Source organism: Hipposideros armiger, unplaced genomic scaffold (assembly GCF_001890085.2).
Source record: "Hipposideros armiger isolate ML-2016 unplaced genomic scaffold, ASM189008v1 scaffold_504, whole genome shotgun sequence".
Lineage (NCBI taxonomy): Eukaryota > Metazoa > Chordata > Mammalia > Chiroptera > Hipposideridae > Hipposideros > Hipposideros armiger.
The window spans coordinates 415,351-434,068 of record NW_017731854.1 but is presented as its reverse complement, the minus strand read 5'-3'; the positions used below and the strand labels follow the sequence as shown (position 1 = coordinate 434,068).

General features: G+C 36.0%; 1 long non-coding RNA gene across 2 annotated transcripts in view; it reads right to left on the bottom strand.

Moving 5' to 3' along the window:
* LOC109396138 (uncharacterized) overlaps positions 1 to 18,199 on the bottom strand; it is a 64,841-nt gene extending 46,642 nt beyond the window's left edge. Inside the window, exons 1-7 of one of the 2 annotated variants that reach the window (XR_002126801.1) lie at positions 8,383 to 18,199; positions 7,385 to 7,497; positions 6,486 to 6,629; positions 4,478 to 4,813; positions 3,080 to 3,244; positions 2,457 to 2,498; positions 721 to 840 (exon numbers count right to left, since the gene is read on the bottom strand). This is a non-coding gene — a long non-coding RNA (uncharacterized LOC109396138). Of the gene's footprint in view, positions 1 to 720; positions 841 to 2,456; positions 2,499 to 3,079; positions 3,245 to 4,477; positions 4,814 to 6,485; positions 6,630 to 7,384; positions 7,498 to 7,630; positions 7,750 to 8,382 lie in introns of those variants that run through there. The other variant, XR_002126802.1, reaches the window with a different exon arrangement.
* Between the last annotated feature and the right edge of the window lie 519 nt (positions 18,200 to 18,718).

Sequence of the window (18,718 nt, the reverse complement as noted above, 5' to 3'; positions counted from 1 at the left end):
TGAGATGCCTGCCGCCAGGTGGCAGGATGGCTCAGCTAAAAAAAAAAAATCTAGTCACGGATGTAAAGTACAGCATAGGGAATACAGTGAATAATATTGTAATAACTATGTATAGTGCCAAGTGGGTACTAGGCTAAATGAGGGAAATCACTTTGTGAGGTATATAAGTATTTAATCACTGTTGTTTTATACAGCTAAAACTAATTGTGTTGTTTTGGACAGCTGAAAATAAGTTTCTACTCCCTAATGGTTTGCGTCCTATGCCTTTTTATATTCCTTTCATATTTTTACCCTACCTGTCTGGCTTCCTTCCTTATCTCCCTCTATCCATCCACCATTAATCCAGGTAAATAAACCAAGAGAGGAAAGCAACAATATATTCAGAGCACAGAGAAGTATAAGTGTTTATTCCAAAATATTTAATATTTAAATAAATTTAAATTTTACCATGTACAGAGATTACCACCTCTGTCTAGATAACATCACATTCTATGAGAGTACAGAGGAGGACACCAAAATCTATAAATCTATGTATCAACGCTGCATTAAAATTTGAGCCTTCCTGTGTCTTCTATTGCATCTCATTGGCAATCACTCCACAATTTGACAATCTTAGGTTTTATGGAATTCATATATGGTTTTAGATTTTAAAATATTACAAATAAAGTTGGATTCCACAAACTAGTGAAAATATAGTACAACAGTTTTACTGATGCTTACCAGCATTTTTGAAGATATAAAGTCCACAGAAATGATGAACAAGAATAAGAATTTGGATTGATATAGAAATGTCAGGTAATGAAGCACCTGAAGGTCTCACTTCTTAAACTCAAGTTAAAACTGTGGAGAATATGGGGAAATTGTGATATGTACATGACCATAACCCCCTAAAAATCCCCAACTTATTAAAATATTTTTAAAAATCATTATTAGAGAAAGCTATTTTTGTGAACTCGCTACACTTGGTTTATTTTTCTTATTATCAGAAAATTTTGAGAATCCAACCACTAAGCTTTTCTAATTTTATAAGTAACAACAAATTAGCCTATATCATTCAATAATAGTCTGGCCATCTTCTTCAATTTTACCATGTGATTTTATTACTGTATTTTTCAATGATGAAATTCCTGTACCATCCTTCCTAAAATCCATCTATGCATCAATCCATCTATGAAGCCACCCTAAAACCATCAACAATGCTATCACACTCATGTATCAATTTATCTATGCATTAATCCCTATATTCACCCATTATTCTAGTCAACCATGTTTGCACCTATCAATCTAAATAGGTATTTAGATCTCTAGCATGCACCTAACATTCCATTTTGCAATCCACTCGAATTCTAACATCTAGATTATCTATCTCCACTTTCATTGAATACTGAGTCCATCAAACCATCCATCCATACTTCCAACTGCTTCTTAGAAAACATTCTTTTTTATTAGTTTCAGAAAACATTCATTTTTTTATTCTTGTCTCCAGCCAAATGCTCATATATATTCTAGTTTCCATCTATTCTTACATTCACCCAATTTTGCATTCATTCATCCATTATTCTACCTTCAATTCCATAAAGCAAGATTCTTGCAACCATTTTTTCCAGACTTCTTTCTAAATATCCAATCATGTATTCCTTTGTCCATTAATTGTTAAATTATATTTTAATTTAAGCTTAATTATATAGAAAATTTCATTAACCTTCCCTTATATCCTTCCTTCTATCATCCACTCCTACAACCAAGCTTTAAACCATCAATCCAATCCTCCATTCTGTGCATTCACCAATCCTTGAATTCTTATATATAATTTATCCAACTATATTAATCACTTTGAAGTCACAGCAACGTCAAAACCTCAATGGCTTCACACAACAGACATATACTTCTCACTCATGAAAAAGGCCTCAGTGATGCAACGGCCCTCCAGAGTCTTTGCTCCATATATTCCAGAGCATTCTCCTTTTGTGATTCCTGTGCTTCATTCAACACATGGTTCTATGATCACCACAGATAAGAGATGAAGGAGAACCACAGGCTATTAGAGACATCTTCCCATGACATAGGTTAGGCAGTCTACATTTTTGTGTTGAGTTGTACAGCCCAAGGAACTAAAAATCAGTGACTTAAGATGACCTTTAGGCTCCAAGTCTTCCTGACTAGAGTAAATGCTGCATGCCCCCTGGAAGACATATCTCATACACTGTCTAACAGGGAAAGGAGGTCAAATATATGGTGATGGAAGGAGAACCGACTCTGGGTGATAAACACAAATTGTGATATATAGATGATGTATTATAGAAATACATGATCAAAACTGATAATTTTATTTAACCAATGTCACCCCAATAAATTTAAGTTTTTAAAAAGCAAAAAAATAGTAACTACGCACTGATTTGAACACTTTTGTAAGCCAAAAATTATTTCAAAATAAAAATTAAAGAAACAATGCTGACCTTAAAGAGTTTCGGTAGAGCCAGTAAACCAAATATAAAACCCTGACAAAAAAAATACATAAAAATAAAGCTGTTTGTTTAGGATTATCTTTTCAGAAATTGCAAATAAAATTATAACAATTCTAATAGGGGAGTATGTATACACACACACTCACATACACACAATTTAGTTCATTAAATCACTTCATGTAAGACTTTGTTTTTAGAAAAAGTTAATTTTTAGTCTAATCAATAATTAAAATGGCAAGTATGGTCAACTGTAATATATAAGACATTTTAATGAAACCTGTCAACAAATTTGGTAATAAATTCACAATAAAAGTTTCCTAAAATAACCCTAAGTAAACAAACCTTAAACTAACACGATTAGTATTAACACTCAAATAACCAAGGGTACTTTGTGATTCTAAATATTCTGGAAATACTTACTAATTATGAAAGAGAGCCTTAATTTTAGAATTTCAATTAAATGCCATTAAAAAATACAAAACGGCCTTCATGTGTCAATAAACTGGGTGTAAAATTTCCATGACTTCAACACTGTGAAATGCCTGAAACTAAATAAAAAAACTAAAGTAGCAGTATCCCAACATAACAATTTGATTAAAAATAGAAAGACATACCTTGCAGTTGGATAGGAAGACTCAATTTTAAAGGGATTTATTCTCTCCTAATAAATCTATTAAATTTGGTGTAAATGAAATCAAAATTGCATTTTTTTTCCAAGTTGCAAAATAATTTTAAGCATCATTTGAGAGAAAAAAGTGCGAATATAGACAGGGAATGTTCTGAAAAAGAAGAGAAATGACATAGAACTCAATGGACTAGATAAGACTGAAAAATAAAAAGCATCAGTAATTTTATCAATAGAGGTAAAAAAACAAGTCAATAGAAATGCAGCCAATTATATGGGGGAATTTCTATACAATATAGAATTTGAATCAAGTGGTAACTGCTCAAGTCAAGATGAATAGTTTGAGTATGTAATGCTTTAAAACCATAGTAATGATTAACTTAACAATGACAAAATAACTGACGAAAAATATAATAGAAAAAATTTATGTTCTAATGAAAACATGTTTTTCAAAGAAAACCACAATACACAAAAGGCATAAAAGAGAACATGAGTGTATTTCAATACATGACTTGTATACAATCGACAAATAAACCACCAGAGTAAAATGACAGCAACATATGTGGCAATTGCATGACAAATGGCTAACATCTTTAGTCATATATGAGCTCTTAGAAACCAGTAACCAAGACAGTAACATTCCAAGGGAAATGAAAAAAAAACAAGAAAATGAAATAATACAAAGTCAAACACCCATGAAGAATAAGGATACACGAAGATGACTGAGCTGAACAATGACGGAAGAGCAATGTCTAATACCACTGTCAAGGATTAAGAACACCAGTATTTAATGTTTGCACAATTTTGAATAGTTTTGTAGTTTGAACTCTCATTAACAAACACTGGGAGACAGACTGGTGAGAAATCTCTACAACTAGGGGTAAAGCTGTTTTGACTCAAAATATAAATTTTGAATATCCTTAGTCCTAGCATTTCCAATTCATTGAAATCATTTCAAAAAATAACTTGAACAAATTCAAAATAATTTATATATAAGTATGTTTACTGCCTAGAAAGTATGTAGCTAACATATGGGTGTATTAATTTGTTCATCAACACAACCCAGAAAATGTGCAGAAACCTCCATTAATAGTAGATAACATTGGGGAGTGAAATTAAAAAGAAAACGAAGGCATTTAAAGTACAACTATTATATTTTAATTTCTATGTCCTCTGAAATCTCAAAAAACCAGTTTTTGTGAATACATTTCAAATTGACCCTGTGAGGCTAAACAGGATCAAATATGGTGATGAAAGGAGAATAGACTCTGGGTGGTGAACACACAATGTGATATATAGATGATTTGTTACAGAATTGTACACCTGAAACCTAAGTATCTTTACTAAACACTGTCACCCCAATAAACTTTAATTAAAAAAGATTTACCCTGTGATAAGTGAAAATTATAAATACAAGCACTTTTACTCATGGGAGTGCTGGAACGAGACCTCCCAATTACACCTCCTAAGCATCTCTGTAATAACGTCTCCGCCATTCCCACTCTTGAGACCCAGGCCAACAGTCAACATGCCTGGTCCGGTTCTCTCCAGTGACACCCTTTAGGTCATGTTCAAACATGAGCTTTCTCAGTCCAGTTTTTCTGATCTGCAAGGAGTGTCCACTGGCACACACAAGACGAGTATCCATATTTTATGAAGACCATCTTCCGGTTTCGGTGAAGAAGGCAGAAGCCATGACATCAGATTCCTCTTCATTCATCACCTGAAGAGGACACAGTGGGGAAAACGAGGAACAGTCAGAAGCACACTTTATGAGTTCAGTAGGAACTAATGAAATTTTTGTGTGTGCAATGAAATGCAACAGTGAAATTCCTTTGGGAATTTTCCCACACTAAGGAGGCCATACGTTGGTACTCTTTCTTCATGTACTTTGCTAAGTGGACTGATCCCTCCAACATTCTCCTCACGTCGTCTGCATCCTTTTCAACTATGTGTTTGGTGGCTCGTATCTCTCAGTCACTCTTTCATATACAGATTTCATACAACCTACATGATTTTTTTCTGTATGAGAAACATGACAACAGTGACCAAACGTTGCAATGAAAAGAATAAAACGAGCTCGGTCCTTTTGATGAGAAAAACAGTAATTGTACTAAAGATATGCAGGCTACAATGGAACTTTGGAAAATATTTAACTCCTGACCCAATATTCCAGCTAGCTATCAGAACTGCCAAGTACACCTCCCCCCACAAAAAAAGGGCATTAATCTACTAAGCTTCGATTTATCCTAAGGGGAGCGGGGGGCATTTTCCTGATTCAAAACCTTCACTTTCAAGGTTATTCCGTGGATAACAAGTAGGCAGTGAGGGTCTGAGAAAAAAAGTTTAATGTTGGCAGTATGTCCCATGAATTAACTTTCTAAGGGGTGTAGTGGGAAGTGAAGGAAGGAGGAGAAATCACAGCTGTGCATGCATTAGGAGCTGGGATGCACAGTTCACTGTGACATTACTGGTTTCATGGACGGTTGTCCCATCCTTGGCAGTCCCGCAGCTTTAGTTCTGAGTGTAAATCTCACACTGGCACACCGCACCTGGGCTCTTCTCCCTTTTGTATCCCAAACTTAATCCCCCAAACCATGGAATTTGCTTCTCTCTCCAACTTCCCATATTTTGCCGAATTTACTCCCAAAGTCACAAAAAATTCCACAAGACTTTAATCTATGCCTGGCAATGAATGAGGAAGGTGTTTGGGAAACCAGTGGTGAGAAATTCAGTGTATGAGAAGTGGAATTCTGGACTTCATTTTAGAAACTGATCTCAGAGAGAGATGTGATTTGAGGAGAACCTTGTGAAAAGACCCCAAAATAAAAATAAAAATTAAAAAATAACTACTAAAGACCTGAGCTGTATGTAGCTCTTTACTTTGCCTTGTTCCATCTGGTCCTTCATGTAGGATGGAAACGTCTAGAATATGGGCTGGCAATATGACGCTGTTACCAGAACACAGCAGAAGTAATGCTATGTGACTTCTGAAGCCAGATCAGAAGGCCACGTCACTGTCATAGTGTTTCTCCTCTAACACTAGTTGTTTCCTCTGGAAATGGCTAGGAGGGGCCCTCTAGTTCAAGGCCTCAGCTCAGACTTCCCAGGCATCTCAAAGCTCTGCGGGTATGTGACAGCACTGTGCACATGCTCCGCCCTCTAGGGGTCTGTGTCACCCTCAACCACTGGGCTTTCCCAGTGGATCCCACACATCTGGTCCTATCCGAAATTGTCAACCATGAAATCACGGAAATAACACAATAATAAATTCAGGATAATCTGCCAGTCAGCAATATGTAACCTAAACCACTCTCTCCAATCCCATCAGCTGCCACCAAAAGTGGCAAAACACCAACTACAGCCTCATCAAATGCGCAATCAGCTATCCTTACAATCAGCTCTCCAGGGGTGGTCCTGGGACCAGTGATGGGCATGAAGGGCACTGGATTGAGGAGTGCTCGACAGGTCTGTAGGCACCAAATCTTGGCATTAAAAAGCAAGATGGCAAAGGTGTGGCTTCCTGGAACGCTCACCTCCTGACAGGGAAAAGGAGAAACACTGTAAGGTGAGTCACACTCCACTCTGATGAGACAGCTTACACAGCAGGTACGGGAGGCTCGTGCTGCTGTTACAAATTCCTGTGAACTCGTAAAAAACAATTCCTCACTGATCAGTCCCCTAGCTGATTCAGCCCGTGTCAGCCATGATTCCACTACTGCTGCTTTTCATTATCAGCACGTTTCCTCAGTTTACACAAACTTCTGCCTGATCACTCTACAAAACTATACTTCCAAAAATATAGTTTGGCTACTTCACAATTTCCTATTCTTGCACAATTGACCATTTCCTTTGTAACACTAGTTACATTGCCAGGGTTGATCCTAAGTAAATTAACTGAAGATACAAATAATCTCTTACTTTCTGCATATACTCTACATCTTTACTTTGCTAAAATTATCTTTTAAAAGAATTAAGCAATGGGGGTGACCAGTTAGCTCGGCTGGTTAGAGCATGGTGCTGATAACACTAAGGTCTGCGCATGGGCCATTGTGAGCTGCGCTCTCCTTAAAAGGGTCAACTATGCCATTGTAGCATGAAAGCACTGTGTAACCAATGACCATAGCTGTTCCCCAATCAAGTTTTTTTAAAAATAAATTAAGTTACTAATTCTCAGGCACAGTTGAAAATTCCCAGATGCCCAAGAAAAACGAAGTCTGCACTAGTGTTAACGTCCTGGGCCTGGCAAGAGCCTCGTCCCACAACAGCACTTCTTGATCCAAAACCTTCTTACCTGTGGTTTAGAGTTACGACGCATGAATTAAACACTCCATAGAAAGAGGGATGTTCTTGATGTTAGCTGTCCTCAGGTTATCTGCAAATATGTGTTTCTTTCATCATATTCACCTGAGAAATATATCATAAAGCCAAGGTAAGATACAAAGGAGATGCCAGAACACAAATTAGGATGAATTGAATTAATATCATTCAATACCAGCAAATATGACTGCCCAAAAAGATAACTTTTCTACTGCCTCACCTTTTCAGAGCACTTGTAGCACAAAGGTAAAGAATACTGAAATGCGGCTGGCCGAGCAGCATGTTTATTAGGAGTTGGTTTGGGATGCCAGATCTGAGCAGCAGGGTCGCTGGTTCAGATCCCACATGGGCCAGTGACGCTGCGCCCTCTACAGCTAAGATGGTGAGCAACAGCTCAACCTGGAGCTGGGCTACTGTGGGTCACCGGCAACAAGCGTAGGCTGCAGTGGGGCTGGCCAGCAGCGGGCATGAGCTTTTGTGAGCTGCCGTGAGCCACCGTGAGCGGTCGTCCAATGGCCAGCGAGCAACTGCCTCACCCGAGAAGAGCGCAATGATAATACCAACATGGGCCAGTGAAGCGACGTCCTCCACAACTAGACTGAAGAACAAAAGGACAGCAACTTGTGTGTTCCCCTTCCCTGATTCCCCAATGCTGTTCCCTCCCCCAATTCCCCAATAAAATCTTTTAAAAATACTGAAATGTTTCTGTGCTAATTCCAAATAATCTAAAGCCACAGAAACCTACTTAAAATGCTTCTGATAGAATCAACTACCATAAAAGTAAACAATCCATTCTCCAATTACTCATTAAGAGTAACTCTCAAAACAGAGACCCTCCCTCTAACAACTCCATCTGCTCAGTAACCACAAATGTGACACTGCCTTATCAAAATTAATCCTTTACAGACAGTTTCAGTCGTTATTTTCATCACTCATCTGTTTGTCAATCCAAATAGTACAGTAAGCACATACCTCCTCCTTCCCACTCTTCTTTCCCTGGGTAATCCGACACTGTGTTTCACTGGGAACACTGGTCTGTAAGTCATGTGATCATCATCAGCTGTTCATATGGCCACCGAGAATACACAGCTGGATACAACAGCCCGATATTCCCAAGATGTTGGAAGGCAAGGATAAAGACAGGCACAAACTGGCTGTAGCTTTAAAATTCCCTGTTGTTGAAATGTTCCTTTTGAAGTCCTTTAAAATTTCAAATGTGAAAAGTAGAAGCAGTCCTTCTAATCCCATCTCTCGAGACAGCAAAGTTAAAATTTTGCCATAAAGTCTTCTAGACAACATTCTTTTCAATAATTCATATGTTCGTTTTAGATTGTCATGGAGCAATATACAAATATATAGACAAACAATGCTTTAATATGTAACTTGAACGTGTACAATTTCACAAAAAATGCTATAACAATCAGGATTATAATTACCATTATAATAACAGGGGTGAACAAGCATTACTAACTCCATTCATGTCAGAATAATCACATTCCCCAATAGAAACAATGAACATTTCTGTTAGAAAAGCTAGAGGCAAACTGTCTCACCTCTGAAAACACAATGAGTTGATGCTTGTTTCAAAAATGACATTTTAAATATTGACTTAAAACAAACTTCCATATAAGATTATTTTTTCAGTGTTTGAATTACATTCATATGAATAAGCTATAATCGTTACAATCTTTCTTTTACTGGTGCATTATTTCCATGGTTCAATTTGTTATACTCTGTACCATACTTTCTTCTTCATAAATTTGAGAGTTAGAACAGAGAAAATCCTAGCAACTACTTACATCATTTCAAAACTTTTACATACTCATGTTGAATGTCATTGCCAAACTGTTCTTCAAAAAGCTATGCTGATTTATACTTTCATTGATACCGGACAGGTCCTTTCTAAAAAACATGCAACTGAAAATACAATACTTTTGACATTTGTTTCATCACCTAACATACAAATATAACTATTAACCAGAAAATTTTAAAAAGCTGCGAGACAATATGTGATATATAGATGATGTATTACAGAATGGTACACCTGAAACCTATGTAATTTTACTAACCACTGTCACCCCAATAAATTTTAAGTAAAAAAAAAGGGATATCTTCTCATACAGATGCATATACATGAAAAAACAGATTGAAACACAGATATGGAGCAGTTTAATTATCTTATATAACAATTAACATACATACATATACATATATATATATATCATGAAGCAGGCTTCTGGAAATGTTTAAGCTAAGAATTAATACAATTTTCATAATTAAAAAAATTAAAATGTAAAGCAATAAGCTAATAAATAAGAGATCATCAGATCTATACTCCAAAAACTAATTTTACGTGTATGTGTATATACGTTTATAATATACAAGGATATGCATATACATACATAAATTTGCAGAGTATATGAGTATAGCATAGCAAATTAATTACTTTAGCAATGTGAATCTCTTCTAACTCTGAGTATCTCTCTGAATATAACTCTGAATATGATTTAAAACAGTGATTCCCTTCTTATGTCTTCCTTTTTCTTCCTAAATATAAAAATACACCCATGGGTATTTTCTCTTTGTTAAAAATATGCAATGTAATCTTTCCTTTTACATGAGAACTTACCAATATGAAGATATGGAGACAATCTGTCTAAGCCTCTCCCCCAAAATCCACTGAAAATCATGTTATATAACTCTAGAGGCCACATACTATTAATTACCTATGACCCTGCCAAAACATTACAGAAGCCAACTTATGATAGTCTGCAATGACATATTTACACCTTTATATTTTGCCGAACTCCATGCATCTAGAACAACTAGATGTTTAAAAACGATGCATGTACGTGTTATTTACAAAGCTGTCTTGAATGCTGTCCCGCAGTCCTATGAAATACAAAACTGTCGTTCAAAGAGGGCGAATAAAGTCATAAAATACTTTTCCTATGATTAAAACATATAATGTCCTATCAATACAACTATAAAATTACAACAGCTTTTTTATGTCTCATATAAGCACTAAACGATGGCTTAAATGTACAATTTTCTTTGAGAAAGCAAAAGTGAAGGCACCTTCCCTTTTAACTTTCCTTCCCCTAGCAATTCCATAAACAGATAAAAAAATCAATAAACAGCTCAAGAAACCCACCATCCTATCAATTTTGTTAAGACACTTGAAGAAAATAAAACCATTCAATTTTACAATGAATTATTTACAAAATTATACTTTGTGAGACTCTATACATCTAGGAAGACTAGATGTTGAAAATTAAAACTTGTATCTGCCTAGTATTTACAAAGTTGTCTTGAATATTGTCATGCAACCAAGGGAACACATACAGAACTGTGTATAGTTCCAAGAGGTAGTATAAAATCTCTTAAACAAAATCATTTATATTGTGAATGTTCAAAAAAATATGGAAGGGGGGAAGGATGAATAGGCAGAGCACAGAGGACTTTTAGGGCAATGAAAATTCTCTGTAGAATACAATGATGGATATGTCGTTATACATTTATCCAAACTGTTAGACCATACAACACCAAGAATGAACCTTAATGTAAACTCTGGGTGACTGTGACATGTCAATATACGTCATCAGTTATAACAAACATGTCACCTGGTGGGAGATGGTGACAATGGGTGTGAATACCCATGTGATGGCTTGACACTGGGGGCAGGAGACATGGGAAATCTCTGTACCTTCCCTCAATTTTACTGTGAACTTAAAACTGCTGTAAAAAACGTCTTAATAAAAAATAATAATATAAAAGAAATATATCAGAAAAGTTGGTACATCAAAAAAACGCCAAATGAATTTACATGGTATAAGTTTTTTAATATATACGTCAGACTTGATACGATGGCAAACTGTTCTATGAGAATGGGGTAAATTCATAATCTTGTCCAATTCTCCTCTTACCAACCAAATTAATACATAAATTTTGCATAGCTCCAAGAGCCTGTTAATCAACTATTGCATTGCCATGTTATTTTTGAAAGACAATGATACTAACAAATTTACAATGGCATATTTACAAAATTATGTGAGACTCTCCATATACCTAGAAATTCCAGATGCTTAAAATGAAATATTCCAGTGCCCATTATTTACAAAGTTGTCTTGGTTATTGCCATGTAACAAATGGACACAGAACCACTTAGCTTAGAGAGTCTATACATGTTCTTTAGAAAAGAGAACTGCATCATGAACCCCAGTACAACTGGGATAATAAGACAGATGTATGTATCCCTTAAACTGAGGTATTTTTATATAAAATGGTTACAATCAACTTGACAATTACAATCTAATTTTTCTTCTAAAAAGAATGTAAGGCAAAAATACTTCTAAAAAAAATACTTCTAACCATTTCTATTTCCGCCCTGACAACATATATACAAGTAACAAAAATATAGCTCAGAGGCTTTTAACCCAATTTTCAAATAACTTGTCTCTAATAATCCCAGCAATCCAATAAATACTACACAAGGGAGAACAATGTCAAAAGAAAACTTTCTACCCTCCATCATCCTGTTTTATCAACATTCTATGTATTTACAAAGCCAAGTTGTTCTAAAGCAATCATTAAATACGTCTGTTAAACTCCAAAGAGCCACCTATAGAGTTCTTAAAATAATTTGCAAAAGTTAAATACACCTTAATTGCAACATGTGCATGTCCACAATCAGAATAAACCAAAAAGAATAGATATAAAGCAAAAGAATCACGCATTAGAGATGAAATCAGAAAACATCCACTACCCCGTCCAAATCCCTTAAAACAAATCACTAAACATACAGTGAAAAAATGGAATTGTATTCACAAAGTTTCTGATAATTGAAAGTATATCAGCAATGCTACATATATAGAAAGAGCGGGTTTTAAAGATGAACACCCAGCAGTCGGAAAGATCACACTCAATGCTCAACAGCAGGTGGTTCACCCTTTCTATAAGCAAAGAAACATAAAAGTTCACATGCTATAATTTTAGATGATATATATTTAAAAATGTGACAGAAAGTTCTGTACATCAGCAACATTATATGGTATAAAAACAAAAACCTGATCAAATATACACAACTATCTAATCGCCCCTATACACACTAAGTGAAATAGAACACATAACGGTCAGGTAACACTTCTATTGGTATTTTTTTAACCATAGTTCAACATTTATATTTACTCTGTGTGTGAGTGTGTGTGAGTGTGCACGCATGCGTGCAATTACACGCAAAGAGAACATTTCTATACACCTAGGAAGTTAAGATGTTATACAAAAAGCTTGTCTATTATACATACAGCAGTCAAATACTTCCCTCCTACCCAACGTTGAACATCCTAAAATTAAATGGGATAAGAAAAACTGTACATGTTTACATTACTTACAATATAAATGGCAATGATTTCTACACTTGAACAAAGGTCTAATTACAAAACGTCAAGAACACAAGAAACAAAAACCATTAAAATCAAGTTGAACTCACATGAAGACACTCGCTCTGTACCTATGATCAAACCATGATTCTATCTTTTAACATTTCAGTATTTCTAAATTTATTTCTCAATTATTGACAGAAATCATATATCCAGAAGTGTTTTATAAAATGATATTTATCTTCTATAAACCAAAGAAAATAATAATGCAAAACCCAGTAACCCAATACATCCCAAATAGACAAAGTATAGCAATTCAATTTGCCAAAATAGTGTTTTCACCTTTGTGTATCAGTTTGGTGGTCACACAATATACACGTATCAGCAACTCCTATGCAGATGTTATGAAATAAGTAATAAAGTTCATAAACCAAAATGTCCTATCCCATCCACCCTCAAACAAGTCAAAGAACATAGACTAAAGCTGAGGTACAATCATGTGGCTAAAACATGACATTTCTAAGCTATGACTTTTAATATAAAGTTTTATACACACGTGTACACATATGTACATGCATAGATACACAACATATATGTATACACCTATGGATACCCAAGCAATCCTTACATTTCAAGGACTAAAACTTTAAAGTAAAACTTATATATACCCTAAGAATTTTATTACAACCATCTAAAAACACATCCCTTCAGCTGCCCAATTATTTACTTACAGAGATAAAATGACAACCCTTAGGGAAAGTTTTTACTCTATGTATAATTAATAGACGTATAAAACATGCAAGTATACTAGTTCCTATGCTTTAAAAAACATAACTGTGTCTATTATATACACATAATACACAAACATTCCTTTGTCAGTCCATGATTTAATGAACTTGGGTTTGATATATCATTGCTAACATCCCCCATAAAAACTTATAAATTACCTATACAACTAGAAATAAGTATTTTAAAACAAGAACAATTCACTATTATGTTCAAAACTCAAATTCCATTGGCAAGTGAAAACTTTCCAAAACTGTGCTATTTATTTTACCAGAGATTTCCAAGTTATACAACTGTGTTCTATCTGTATGCAAATAGATCTGAAAACCATAAACAAAGGCAGACCAACCGTTCCAATGACATTTCCACCATAATGAATCTTGCCATAAAACAATGACATATTATACAAATACTACACACTATCTTTACCACAATGTAAAAATTGAGCCTAAGGATCCAATAAACACACTGAGAGGCTAGAACTAATATAATATCTGTTGATAAACCAAAGTGCTTCTAACCTAGTAAGTTGACACATATTTATAATGAATTTACAATGTTGTCTATACATGTAGAAAATTGCATATTAAACAAAAATATTTAACATTAATAACACTGTTCATAAGAAAATATATAGCAATATGTACCAGAAATAAATTCATGTTGCAACACAACTGAACAATTCTACCAGTGAAGGGAAAAAATTCTACATCTATTTAACATCAGAATATTTAGAAAATATATGCTGATCCCCAGCATCTGCGCAGGGAGGACAAGACTCTGCACACGTGCACACACCCAAGCCCTCCCAAATGCCCAAACGCTCTATTCCATCTCCTAAATTCAGCTTTTATTTGCTTATTACAGGCAAAGCAATTAGCAACTCCTCAGCAACCAACAAAACTACTCTAACATTTAAATGCCCCAAGCATCAGCCATCTCTATGGTTGATAAGATGGCATAACACAGTATTTTTTCTTTTATATCAGCAGCAATACAAAGCCCACTTAACCATGAACAGGCAAGTGTCGTGGAGGCTGGCCTTTTGCGTGACAATTCCGTCATATCATACACATTTTAATATAAAGACCATTTACACAATTACACCCACACAGAGGAACCCTAATAAAAACTCTATGACAACAATACACAGAGCAATCCCCTTCCCAAAAAAGCCCACAGCAATGCCAAAAAAAGCTTTTACACGTACACCATTCTGAGGTATTCTGACAATTCTAATATAATCATGTATTAAAATAGTTCTACATATTTTCCCAAACTCTGTTAACAATCACAATACATTAGGAAATGTCGCAAAGCAGTATTTCATTATTTTATACACATTTTTCTCAAAATGCACATAAATAACTAGAACCTGACTTTTTTTTCCTGATTAACGTATTAAGCACTCTTCATGTCCATTTCTTTTCTTCTATCCATGAGCACAGACAATGCAGAATTGTGTAGCTGTACAAAATGTCCTCAGAATTCCTTTCTAAAATATTTTCCAGAAGACAATTTAATAAAACATGTTTAGAAACGTCCGTAGGAAACCAGCTCATTTATCAGAACAACTAAAAAAGTATATAAAATATAAATATAGAAATGTTTATAAACGTAGGCCTCTGTGCTTGAGTATTATATTCCAAGAAAGTTTAAGTAAACAAGATAACAATAATAAAACGATTACATGTTGACTTTCATTCTCATTTCCTAACATCCATGAACAGTTCATACATATTTATCATTCACCAAGTATTTTATATTTTCATTTTAGTACCATTATTTAAACACAAGTTTCCTAAGTATTTAAATAAATTGTCAGTTCCACGTAACCAGTAAAATACCAGGATTAGATTTTGAGCTCTTTTTAAAATGCCAGCAGGGAGGAGAAAAACTTAAGACCTCTGAGTATCACATATGCACACAAGTGTCACATACGCAGGGCTTGTACTGGCAAATCCTTCCAAGGTGAGTTGATAATCCATAGCAAGAAAAACTGGTTTTTTCCAAATCCTAAGGTGTCCAATGAAATGTAAATATTTGAAAGGCAAGGAAGTTCGGGACATTTATTTGGCCCTTGATTTTGCAGCCGGTGAAGCTTTTAGCTCAAGTCCAGACCTGCTGCCCTCCCTGTTCTGTCCACATACTCCTGCAGGGTTGCCTTGGGTCTACCTGACATGGTCGGGAACAGCCCAACCCTGCAAGTTATCTAATTTTCAGTTCAGTAGACACCATTCACACTTGCATTTTGGAAGATTCTGGAAGAATGCTGTGCTGAGGCTGCTGGGCCGGCGTGACACATAAGATGTCTAGACAGGAGCTGAGGAGGGACCAGACCCGGGCCCCTTGGATCGGCGTGAGGGATAGACTTGCGCAGCATCGCAGGAGTAAACATGTCCAGGACACTCCAGGAGAATCTGTAAGCTACCATTTGATCAATCAGGGGCAGTCGCTCGAGCTGTGCTCTCCTGCTCATCTGTGTTGGTAGATAAGAGGTGTAAAGTCTGCCTGCACCATGCCCACCATGCCAGGTGGTAATTGCATTACTTCTTGCCGGAGGAACTTCTAGAGATTAGAGATTCTTATGGACTAGAGAAGAGGGAAGGAAAAAGATGATCTACATAACATCAGTTTATATACTCTTTGGTCTTGTCTCTGATTATTGCTTATTTCTAATTGATACATGTCACCTTCAAAATGATGTGGTTTGTCATCTTTCCCCAAGACTGCTCTGGCAGGCAGAGGAATCAGAGAATCTGAAGATAGAAGGGTCTGGCTTGAAGTTTTAGTACAGTTCAAAGGTGACAAAACTCTCACCTAGAAAGGTAGCTTCAGCACAGCCGTCTAACGCTGTTCGCCACACAGTCAACTCCCTAAGTAAGCTTCGGGATGAAATCCTCGTCCGTATTTCTTAGGCTCCATTCGAGTCCACAAATGTCAGACACTTCCTCATGTCCTACATAGGTGACAACACCCTTTTACAGCTCGGAAAACTGAGTCAATATAGACACGTATGATTTCAAATGATGTTTATGAATGACTTTGAGATACTTCACAGGTTCACGTGCCAGCACTGTTTTCTTGGAGTTTCTTGGAGTTATCGAGATGTTTTTGTCATTTAAACAATAGTTATCCAAGGTTTTCTGTTTTACACTGAGTTGGAGAAGATGTTTATGTACACTACAAAAACCAAGAGAATACCAATATTTTGCTAACTCAATACTATGACAGGTGCATTTTTATATATATTACATTGCCAAGGACTCTGGTACCTACTGACAAGCAAACAGTTACTTCTCAGTAATAATGACCTCTTGATTTCTAAGAGATTTGCACAAGAGATCGGTTCCAATGAACAAATGCTTCTTTGGTTTTTTAACATGTAAGATTTAGTCTCCAGTGAGCTTGACTGAAACAGGTGGCAGCATCCAATAAAACAATAGACAACCTTCCTTTTCTACCAAAGCCCCAATCTCAAATTGCCACTTGTGTATCACTCTAACTGAATCTAACAGAATCACCCAATTATCTGCTCTCAGAAAAATAGCCCAATAAAATGCCCTTGTTTCTTGACTCAAATCTTTACAGAGAAGGAGAAAATTGAGGGTTAAGGTGGGATCCAAATTTCACCTCTACGTTAAGGTCCATTTCTTTTACTTTTTGTTCATTCATGCATTGACTCGACCAATAACTGTGACAATATACCAATATAACAAGTGATTCACTGTCTATCAAATACTTCCTAAATGCCAATTATTATATTAGGCCTTGGGGAGAGAACAGTAATAATGACACCAAAGCCTAGGGTAAACCATTCATGTTTTTCCCCATAAAGAAAGGATATCAGAAAAATGAGTCTATGCTTTCTTGTAACCCTTTTTCAACTTTTTCCCAAGTTATAATCTCAGACAAAAATTTGAGGGATGGGATGTTTCTATTGCTATGCTGACATCACTTAGGACCATAATTCCAGCCAGTAGAGACAACACCAGGTGGATCTAAAATTCAAAGCCATGACATCCAGTCAAGCTCACTAGAGGGTTACACATTATACATAATTAGAAATATATAATGCCCCACATTTTCTGCCATACTTAAAAATAAGGAAACCAGTATCACTGCAATAACTTATTCTCATAGAAATAATAAGTCACCACTTTCATAAATCCTGTCATTCTCATTTTACTCAGTCCAAGCCACAGAACAGACATCTCCTTGATTCAAGGGTGGGTTCCTTCCTCAGTCACAATTTTAAATAATCCTCCATGATGTCTTCTTTTATTCAGGACAAGCCATGGAAAAAGAGGTCTCCTTGTTTCAAGTCCGTGTTCCTTCTTCAGCTGCTAGAGCATGGAGTGACTCTCACGTGATCTGTATCTGTAGACCTATATTCTTCAGCACTTCCACACCTGGAGAAATCCCAACTAAAGTGGCTAATTTTCAAAGTCTGAAAATAGAAGTGGACAGTCCATTGTAACACTATTCCCATAGAGAAGCATCATTAGAAACGAGTACATACAATAAGTCCCCGACTTAACGAACATTCAAGTTGTGAAGTTTCACAGATACGAACGGACCTCACATTATGAACATTCGTAGATGTGAACAAATTGCGGAAGTAGCTCACATGTCTGCAGGACATTGTCACAGTTGTGCTGCTGGGTGCTTACTGTACAGTGAGATAGTGTACAGTTGGTACAGTGCTCAATCAGAGCCCAGGATGTCTGGAAGCAAGAGGAAAAGCAGTGGTGATGTGGAGGGGACTGTTAGAAAGTGCAAAGCAATAACCATGGAAATGAAAGTGAAATAATTGAGAGATTGGACCGAGGTGAAAAGAGGGTGGACCTCACTCGTTCTTATAACATGAACCATTCAACCATTGGTTTTACATTGTATATTTGTGTAAAAGGTATATAACACTCACTTTGTTGGACTTATGAATGAATCCCACTTAAAACGAACGTTCCCCCGGAATGGAACTCGTTCATAAGTCGAGGACTTGCTGTATTAGATTTGAATAAGCAAACATCAAGGTATTCACAGCTAAGCTAGAACATATATACTGAAGTTCCCCCCAGAAAACAGCATTTCTTACACTCCCCGCCCAGAAGGCCAGGGATGTTTACAGCACCTTTAAAATG